The sequence below is a fragment of the Pinus tabuliformis genome, chromosome 4_1 (assembly GCF_031772625.1).
Source record: "Pinus tabuliformis cultivar Carrire ecotype Pingquan chromosome 4_1, CPIR1, whole genome shotgun sequence".
Classification (NCBI taxonomy): domain Eukaryota; kingdom Viridiplantae; phylum Streptophyta; class Pinopsida; order Pinales; family Pinaceae; genus Pinus; species Pinus tabuliformis.
In genome coordinates, this window is record NC_142303.1 from 356,718,133 (window position 1) to 356,728,986 (window position 10,854).

Here is a 10,854-nt window from a genome sequence, read left to right on the forward strand (position 1 = left end):
TTGAAATTAGATAACGTATATGGATTTTAACAAAACAACTGATTTACAGAGAGAGATACAGATACTATTGTATGGTGAAATACACAGGAATCCAGCAGTTATCAACAGACACCAGAATGCATCCAACACCTCAGAAATCCGAGAAATTCCATTGCTTTCTTTATTAACTTCTGAGAGGATTACAGCATAAGAACTTCTTCAGGAGAAATCAACAACAACCCTCATCTCTAGTGTGAGGGCTCTATAAATACAAAACATCTTTACAAAATATCAAGGCGTTGAGTCATCTGAGAAATAACTCTTTCACCAACTTTGTCATTACAGCAGAGTAAAAGTTAATGCTTCCTTTAATACAACATAAATGCTCTTGCATTTGTCAGAAGATATTTTAGCTTTGGGAATCCAACGAGTCGGTTGGAGTGATCCGCATCAATGCTGAAGAAGGCATTTTGAAGCTGTTCCGCTGTCTTTTCTCGGCTTGGACACCTGTAGCTTTTCCTTTTGCTGTGCTGGCTATGGGCTTTGCTGAGTTGGCTCAGCTTTCGTCTTAAATGCCTGCTGACCGAAATAAACTGTCCTGTGCATGACAATTCAGTTTTTCTGTAACCGAAATTTAGTGGACGGCCTGCTGTTCATAAAATCGTTTGAATTGCCTTGACCCACCAGTCCTGTGGAGGCAATTGATGCCTGAGAATGGCCTCCATTGTTTCCTCTGCCTCTGTGTATTTGAAGAAATTGGGAGCTGTATCAAACAAGTGTGTGATTTCATTCATTATAAAAAATAGATTTTCTATTTTACTGTAGAAAACCTGTCCTGTGATCGGCCCTGTATCTTCTAAAGTGCTGACCTTCTCATTGATCTGAGTTGAAGCAAAAGCATTCACTCTTTTGGCATATTGTTCATGGGTGAATAGCTTCCCTCCGCTGTTCAGTAAGCTAGGGAGTCCTCTGTTCTGCAATACCTGAAATCTCTCCATGAACCTGTTTACCTCAGTGTGCATATCCTGAGTTCTTTTGTCCAGTGTTTGCACCAAATTTCTCAAAGTAAGCACCCTCTTGATCATTTGAATAGTCTCAGTTCTGTTTGTGATTCCAATGGTAGCTAACTGAGAGCTTGTCCTATTATTGAGTACATTGATCATTCTGGTGGCCACTTCAGGCATATTGCTCAATGCAGCTCTTGCTCTATGGACCTCCTTTTGTGCTTTTGGGATGAGCTCTAATTGCTCATGGATTGTCTCAATGTATTGCCATTGATTTGTAATAGATTGGCCAATATTGGCCCATATCATTGCTCTGACTTCAGATACAATCTTATCCAATCTGAGCTCTTTTTCCAGCTCTTTGATCCTGTCATTAAGGGCCTTGATCTCCCTGCCCTTTTCTGCCACTTCTCTTTTTGATTTATCATATTTGTCATCGATCTTGGCCAGCTTTTCCCTGGTCTCATGCAGCTCTTTCATTTGAGCTTCCAGGACTTGTATCTCATTCTTCAGTTTCTGCATGTCTAGGCTTTGTGCCTGTTCTGTATTTGTTGGTGCTGCTGAAGTGGATGTAGCTGTTTGTTCAGTTTGTTGAGGTGGAGGCACAGTGGTAGGAGTAGTGTTCTCAAGATTTATGACCGGGGGAGGCTGAGAGGTCTGGCCCTCTTCCCTTTGCTTTAGTGCTGCTTGCATTGCCGCTTGTACAGCCTCAGACTCTCCTAATTTCTCTTGGGCCTGCAGAAGTTGTTTATAAATAGAAATCAATAAATCTGTGGTGTCCTTCTCTTGTCTTTGTTTGGCTATCTCATCTGTCTGAGGGTGCATGGTGGCTGGGAGTTTGATTTTCTTCCTCATGGCGGCCAAGTCAGCATCCCTTAACTTCAAGAGTTCCTGTACCCCTGACAGATCTTTGGGATCATGCCCAATTTCAATGATTATGTCTTCCAGGGACCTTATTCTGTTGTCCTTTGCCTGGGATGATGCTTTCTCCAGTTCTAGTTGAGAGGCTGTGGCATTGAGACTGCTTTTTAGCTTATAATTTTCCAACGTTTCATCTGCTAATGAGGCATACACCATCTCGCCAGTTTGTTTGTGCAGCTCAATTTTATCCATTGGGTGTATGTCTTTGGCCATGACCTCCAGGTTAGTCCTGAGGTAATCCGAAGTAGATTGGGGTTGCAGTGCTGTGGGCAGAAAATGGCTCATAATCATTTTGCCTTCACCTACATCAAAAGCAGACATAAGTCTCTGCTGATTGGTAGGAGCCATGTTAAGTAGGTGATTGTACAGTTGTACTTTGATAGGATCATTCCTCCTCTTGATGTCTATAAATTGTTGCTTGATGCTTACTTGTCCTTCTTTTTGCTGGCTGGAGGAGCTGACCTCCCCTCCGATAGTCCTGTCCTGTTCCTGCTGGAAGGAACTTGCTGAAGTTTCTCTGCTGGGTGGGCCCATTCCCAATGCTTGTCTTATTGCTATGTCTTCCTTTGAGAAATCATTTAATCTTTGTCTCTTTTCTCCTTGGTTGATAGATGAAGTGAGGGGAGTTTCTCTGTCCCTTTTTCTGCTTAAGTCCTCCTTTTGGGGAGTTTGGAGGACCGAGGTATCAACTGTAGTTTCAGGCCTAGGAGGTGCTCTTTGTTGAGCCTGTTGCTCGGTGGTTGTTGGAGTATCAACCATTCTTTCCTGCTGCAAGGGCTGCTGTCTGCCATGTTTCCCTTCTCCTTGCTGCAGATCTTGTTGCTGTTGTTGCTCTGCCTGCTGCTGTTCTTCTTTGTCTGTCTGCTCTTAAGTCACTGGTGGTGACTGCTTCTTCTCTTGATGTGTCTGCTCTGTCTCCATCTCCTTTTCTTTGCCTCTGCTAGATATATTCTCAGTGGCTTTGGCAGTTTGTTGCTTGGTAGTTGAGGAGGATTCAGCTACTCCCGTTTGTGTGATTGGAAGTGTGAATACCTGTGGACAAAGCTCAAGGTCAGCCAACTTCTTTAGATTCCTTAGTGCCCTCTCGTTCAGCTCTTCTTGTGACAAGGGCTCTTCTAAGGTCCCTCTCCTCCATTTGTCTTGGTTTGCATATTTTTCAACGTGAGGGATGCTATGGTGATCATAAGCAGATAACTTATATTTGAGCCTCCTCATGGATATGAAATGATTAGGGTCATAGGGTACCCATACGAAACTAGTTTGCAGGCCAAGGGCCTCAAGCATTCTCTCTGCTTCCCTCCATCCTTGCTCCCTCTCATTATAGATAATATGGCCAAGTTGGCTTCTGACCTTCAACTGTGCCTTTTTGCCTTTTCCTGAAAAATGAAGCACATCAACTCTGCCAAATTGTCTAAAGTACTCTAGGGAAAATAGCCTCATAGGCACATACTTGGGTAATTTGAAAGGAGGTAGATCACACCCATATATCCTGATGACAGTGTGGTTTTGGTAGAAGTACCAGTCCCCAATGCTATAAGATTTGGACAGTTGAAGAATCCTCTGCATGTCATCAGTGAGTCTCGGAGGAGGTGAGCTCATCAGCATTGCCATAGTTGGATGGATGAACAGATCCATGAATTCACAGTAAGTATATGGAGACTCAGGTCTAATGTGGAAGACAGATGACCAGTAGACCACTGATCTGGGATTTCCTTGGGCATCCATTCTTTTGATTGAAAAGTGAAACTTCTCATGTTGATGGTACAAGATCAAATGGTAAATGTAGGAGGTGTATCTGAACACCCTATCTCTCCTTAAATTGATCAATTGCTCATGAATCTTGTCTGATATGTAGGTGGCGTAGTCATAACAGATTGGTGACTTGCCAGGAGCAAACATAAGCATCAATACCAGCACAGTTGCATCAATATGCTCAATTGAACTATACCCTAAGATGGGAGAAATCATATCTGCTAGGTCTCTGCCCAGCTCATTGAGGTATACATGAAGAATTGGAGGGCCCATCACAATGTTAGTTTTGATGTATAATTGATTAAATTTGACAATTTGAGCGTCTGTGAGTTTATCCCCTTGTTTTATCAGGTTCACCAGTGATAAAGGAACCAACTTCTTCTGAGGGTTGAAGCAAAGCATGTCTCTGATTGCTTGAGGGGTAACATAGAAAAGTACTGCACCAGATGGATCAAGAACAGCTCTCTGAGAAACATCATATTGTTCAGCACAGAGGTGGATCAGTTCAGGGAATTGGTTGACCTGAGGGAGCTTAAAAATAGGGAGGAAAGAGTCCCATAAGCCCAATATATCTGTCCCATTTTCATGCTTGGCCTTCAACTCATTCAACAAATGAATGTGGAACTTGCTGCTTATAAGCTTTTCTTCTGAAATTTGGTAATCCATATCTGCCAGGGCTTGCCATTTCAAGTCCTTTTGAGGAGCATTCAGAGGTTGGACATTTAGCACTACAGGTGTCTCCATTGCACAGGAGGATTTTGAATCAAGTGTAAAGTGATTTTGTTTTGAGCAGGACAGCACAGGGGAATGCCTCTGTACCAAGGAGGTTAGATTATCAGGAATCAGAGAGGGATTCTAGAAAATAGCAGTTGAAATACTATTTATGGCAACTAGGACCAATGTTTGGTTTTTCCTTGTCTCTCTCAATGGTGAATTTGGTTTAAATGAGCCTGCCGCGATTGCGCAGACAGAACTTAGTTTTTCAACAGAATGTAGGTAGAACAAAGCTCGGCTGGTGTTTTTCGAGGTCTGGTGTTACTTATGCAAAGTAACACAAACAACGCTTTTTCTGAGGAAAATGAGAATTTCTGAGGACAAAGAGTGAATGGGAAAGGTTGTAGCGATTGAAATGCTGCTTTTGAGTTAATAGGTGAGTTGCAGGCCTGAGCAGAGTTTGTTTTTAAGGCAAATCAGCTTCTTGCAGGTGACTGGTTCACGATTGCGCGAACCAATAACAAGTTTACGTTCAACTTGCCCAATGTGGCCCTATAAACGTGTAGTGGCAGCTCTGGCTTGGTCTGAATGCTAATTCAGTGGTCCTTTAATGGTGAATTTTGAGTTTGGAGGTCTGTTACCAGTTATACCCGAAATTCAGTGAAAATGGAGCTATAGAGTGCAAATGAGAAGTACCTGTAGAATCTGGTCGGTTAGAACTTGCTAGCACTTTGAGGGATGGACGTTCTAGCGGTCCGGAGGTCTTTTCCACGGCTGGTGCAGGTTTGGACGTGAATTTACATGCAGAACAAACAACAAAGCTTGCGCCCAAAAATAGCAAAAAAACACGATTTTTGGCATAAATATATCTTTTGGTGATTTTGGCGCGTTTTCGCGCTGACGTCAGCATGACGTCACCGGTGGGTCAGGGTCGGATGACGTCAGCAGGACGTCATCCAGCCAGGTGGCGGCCTCTGGTTGCTCCACGGGGACAGTGAGATGGCAAGACAAGTGGACCAGTGGTTGAGTGGAGAAACGATGCGACGGCGTACCTGGGAGTGACGTGGGGTGACGGAGCAGTGACGTGGCGGTGAGGTAATACAAGCGGGAATGATAAAACCGGAAACCGAGGCGGTTTCATATCGCACCGCCTACGGTACGGTGGCGGTATGCGTCAGTGGTACCTCCGATGGGCTGTGGCGAGGGCGCGTGGCAGCGGAGTGACGTACCCAAAATACGGCCATCGGACGATATCCTTCGTACAGCAGATGTGCTCCGATATGGATGCTGACCGTCGGATCTGGAGGGCCCGATCCAACGGCTATCGGGGAGGTGACATGACTAGTGTATACGGCAGCGGGCGGAGGCGTAAATACATGTTTTTGAATGATTTTCCAATGTATTTCAAAAATCAAATTATGTGCGCAAACTTTGGTTAGGGAATAGAAAGTGGGTTTTTCGGGAATTTTGTTTGAAAATAGACCCGCCCTTTAGACTTAGGATAAGAGAAAAATGTTGGTTTTTTGATGTTTTTAGCCATTTTGAAGCGGGTAAGGGTAGAAATTGGGCTTTTAGGGGGTTTTCATGTGCAAATGGGGGTCAAAATGAGGGAATGAATTTGCAGAGGACAAAGGAGATTTAGCTTAGGTTTATCAAGATGACCAGGTGCCATCTGATCCCTGACATGGGAGTATATGGCTAAAATGCCAAGGGGGAGGGATATTTATACAAAATTTGGGGTTTATACACCATGGTGTTAATACTAATAGGGGAAAGGTAATATAGGGGATTTACATAGTAGAATTAGAGTTAATATGGATGAGAGGGTAAGTGGAGGGGAAACCATTAAGTTTATGTGAAACAAACTTGGTTTTAAGAGTAGATCAAAATGAAAAGATTTTTAGACAAGAAATGTGGCTTCTAAAGATTAAGAACCACCATGAAAACGTAGTCTCTTCCATGAATCTTAGCTGATGAGGGGATGTTAGAAATGAAATTTTAGGGGAAATGAGGGAAATTAGTCATGGTCCTTGCTGCAACTTGATGAATATGCACACCTTGTCACTTGATAGACTTTGCCTTGGTAATCATAGTCACCATGCCTGCAATGGTGAAGGTAGCCTTTTTCTGCAACCACCACTACCTACCCAACTATTTGCCTAGCATTTTTTATTTCTTCTTGGAGGGTGCACTTGAACTTGCAGACCCTTACTTGCCTTTTCTTTTCTTTGGCTTTTTCTTTTGCTTTTTCTATCTACTTCTACCCTTATCTCTTCCAAGGTCCCAGATTAAGCTGTTGGGAGCCTTTTCTTCTCTACCTGAACTAGTTGTCTGCCAAGATTAAGCAGTTTGGACAGACTCCTTTCTCTATTCTATAACTGAAAATTGAAAACATGGCATGATCCAGATTAAACTGTTGGATCATCCACCAAAATTGAAACAAGGTCATCAACATTGAAACACTTTACACACCTTTTGTTCTCTAGGAAATATGGGATCTTTGTGACATCAAAGCAGAGCATATTTGGACTTTCCCTTGCCAATCATGAACTATGAAACCTATTGGTATAGGTATCCAACACCCTCCATTTTCATGGATGCATGTCTGAGCTTTTCGTCATCGTCAGTGATGTCATATATCTCAAAGTATTCTTCTGCTTTATTTATCCATGCAACATTGTTTTTTTCGTTTCCATCGAATTTAGGCATCTCGACCTTTTCCCTTCGTTGGTATGTTGCTACTGGTTGAGCGAAAAAAGGGTGTTGATTGGTAAAGTTATCCCAGAGTTGCTTGTTTGTAAAGACTGTGTTACTTGCTTCTTGGTGGGGTGTCGCTGATTTTTTTGGGGATTCAACCTTGTCATGAGAGTCTGTGGACTTAGTTGAATCTGACGAGACGTGTTCTTGATTCTCTTCACCTTCTTTCAGTAGTTGTTCAGGCGTACAATTCGACCTTTTACACAGAACTTTTAGCATTGTTAAGACCTCTTTGAAGTTTACTCCTGTTTGGACATGCTGACTTTCCATTTTTATCTCTATTCGATTTGTCGTCTCTTCAAGATTTTTGATTTTGTCCGCTTGCTCCCCAAGCTTGCTCTCGACTTCATTTAATCTTTTACTGACCTCATCGTGATTGTTATTTATGTTTTGCTCTGCATCCAACAACTTTTTTGGAAATCCGCCATTGTCATTGTCGACATTGAGCGGGTTTGCGGGGGCGTGTATTTATTTGCCAGCTAAAATATTTTTCCTCCCTCTATTTTTTTTTTTTTTAGCTAAAATAATTTTTAATTATCTAAAATAAATTTTATACATATAACTTTTTAATTAATTAAAATAATTTTAATTAATTAAATTAACTTTATATATATATATATATATATAAAACTTATAACTAAATTAAGCTATATATTATATATCTTATAATTAATTTATAATATATATTATATAACTTATATATATATCATATATATTGTATATGTATATTGTATATGTGGAGAGTCACGTACACCCCGGAAGGTCACGTCCAATGGAAAAGGAAAAGGTCACGTTTCTTCATTTTTTTTTTTGAGTTTTTACGGCAGCCACTTCTTTTCGTTTACTGATCTGAAACAAGGGGAGAGTGGTCAGGGATTGTCCGTGTCTTGAAGAAGGGCGAAGTTCTGAGCTAGGATTTCTGGTTGGAATAATTTCCAAGGTCTGCAGAGGCAGTCGGATCAACAAAACCCAAGGAAAGTTCTGAGCTAGGGTTTACTCGATGTTCAGAACTCAAATTGCGTCGACTTTCGTTCGCAGATTGTAATCGATAGGTGTCACTCGGCAGCGAAAGAGGCCCTGGGCACTTTAAATGAACAAGAAATCACGGCCTTTAATACCCTCGGCGGTCACTCGCAATTAAACGCTTTTCCTCTCGACCACACAACAAATCAAACCAGCAGCGCGGCAGTCTGTACACAAATTTACAGATGTAGTCACTTACAAACTGAACGGAACGGATCTTACCAAACTCAACCGAACGGCTCTGTTCGTTACCAATTCGAAGAATGAAATGGACAAATACACTCAGTATAAGACTGCGTGATATTTCTTTTTTAAATTCGATTGTTGGTCTGAGCAGAGCGAACGATGAAATTTTCAGGCAATAGGGAAGATGTCGAGCAAAAATTTTAGGCAGATTGGGAAATGTCAGGCAGCGGGGAAGGATGAACTTCGATGGGGAAGGATGAACGTCGATGGGAGAATGGGTGGATGTCGACGTCAGGACGGTTTGAACGGCTCAACAAGACAGACGTGGGCAGTAATAAAGAAACAGAGTGATGAGGAATAGCAGACAGTGGCGGCTGTAACAATCCCGGAAGGCGGAAGCGTGTGGCAGACGACTTGCAGGGTTGAAGAACAAGGCGTTGGCTGGCAGCGTCTACAGAAAATGGTGGTGGAAGGAAATAACACTATCAGAACGCAAACTTCTGTGTATTTGCAGGTGGACAAGCGAGAATCGACCCGCTCTAATACCAATGAAGTGTAAAAACTTTTGGATAACAGAAATATATATAGAAATATTTTATTAATAAGTGAATAGACAGATGATGATTGATTACAATGGGGTTCCTGGCTTATATACCGCCACGGACACCCTTTGGGAAAGGGCATGATCTTATGATCGTGCCCTTTCATCTAACTAAACCTAAAATTAAACAATAACCTAAAATAAACTAATTTTTTACATAACAGAGAGCTTCTCAGAGCTCACAGATTTTGTCAATGCATCTGCAGTATTCTTCAAAGTGTCCACCTTTACCAGCAACACCTTTCTGTCTTCTATCATATCCCTCACAAAGTGATACTGAACATCAATGTGCTTTGTCTTTGAATGATAAGCAGGGTTCTTTGCCAAGAAAATTGCACTTTGGCTGTCACAGTCTATTCTTATAGCTCCTTGTACTAACCCCATACTTGAACAAAATCTCTGCAACCAAACTGCTTCCTTGCTTGCATGAGTGGCTGCCATGTATTCTGCCTTTGTAGTTGATAGTGCCACTACAGATTGTTTCTTACTCATCCAACTGACTGCACCTCCAAATAGGTTAAACACATACCCACTTGTCGATCTTCTCTGATCCAGATCTCCAGCCCAGTCTGCATCAACAAAGCCATGAATATCCAACACTCTTTCCAATCCTGGTCTTCCTTGGTAGCAGAAACCATAATCACTAGTGCCACGCAAATACCTGAAAACCCACTTCACTGCTGTCCAGTGCTCCTTCCCAGGTTTTGACATAAACCTGCTCAATACTCCCACTGCATGTGCAATGTCTGGTCTAGTACAGACCATTGCATACATCAGGCTACCCACTGCACTTGCATATGGAACATGAGACATGTCCTCTTCCTCTTCTTGTGTCTTGGGACACTGTTCAGCAGATAACCTCACACCTACAGGAATAGGAACCTTCACCGGTTTACTATCCTGCATATTAAACCTCTGCAGTATTGTCTCGACATACTTCCTCTGGTTTAACCAGAGCTTCCTCTTTGACCGATCTCTTTTAATTTCCATGCCCAAAATATAGTTTGCAGCACCAAGATCTTTCATGTCGAATTTGGAGGACAATTGGGTCTTCAAATCCTGGATAATTTCTTTGTCATTTCCAACCAGCAACATATCATCCACATACAAGACCAGATAAATAATACGGTCACCAATTAATTTAAGATACACACAATGATCTGCTTTGCTTCTAGTGAAGCCAAGTCCCTGTATAAATGTATCAAATTTCTGATACCACATCCTTGGTGACTGTTTTAACCCATACAGAGACTTCTTTAACTTGCATACCAGTTCTTTCTTACCCTTCACCGCAAAGCCTTCAGGTTGCTTCATGTAGATTTCCTCTTCCAAATCCCCGTGAAGAAATGTTGTCTTCACATCCATCTATTCTACCTCAAAATCAAAAGCAGTAGCAACAGATAAAAGTAATCTAATAGAAGTTACCTTGGAAACAGGAGAAAAAATATCACCAAAATCAATTCCCGGCACCTGGGAATAACCTTTTGCTACCAACCGAGCTTTTTATTTCTCCACCTTTCCTTTTGCATTTGTCTTCTTCTTGAAAACCCATTTGCTGCCAATGGGTTTCCTTCCAGCCGACAACTCCACCAGATCCCAAGCCTCATTTTTGTGCAAAGATGCCATTTCATCGACCATGGCCTCTTTCCAGAGTTTTCCATCCTCTGAATCCACTGCTTCCTTTACAGTTCTGGGATCATTATTAGTAACAGACAAAGCAAAATTTGAACTGAAAGCAGATGGACTATACCTTTCTGGCTGCCTTCTTTCTCGAACTGATCTTCTCACAGCTGGAGTTTGTGGCTCTTCATCTTCTAATTCCTCCTCTGCTGCAGAGTCTGATTCTTCCTCCTTTGGCTCAAACTCTATCTTCTCAGGTTCCTTTGGTTGGACTTCATGTTGAATAACATCTTTTAC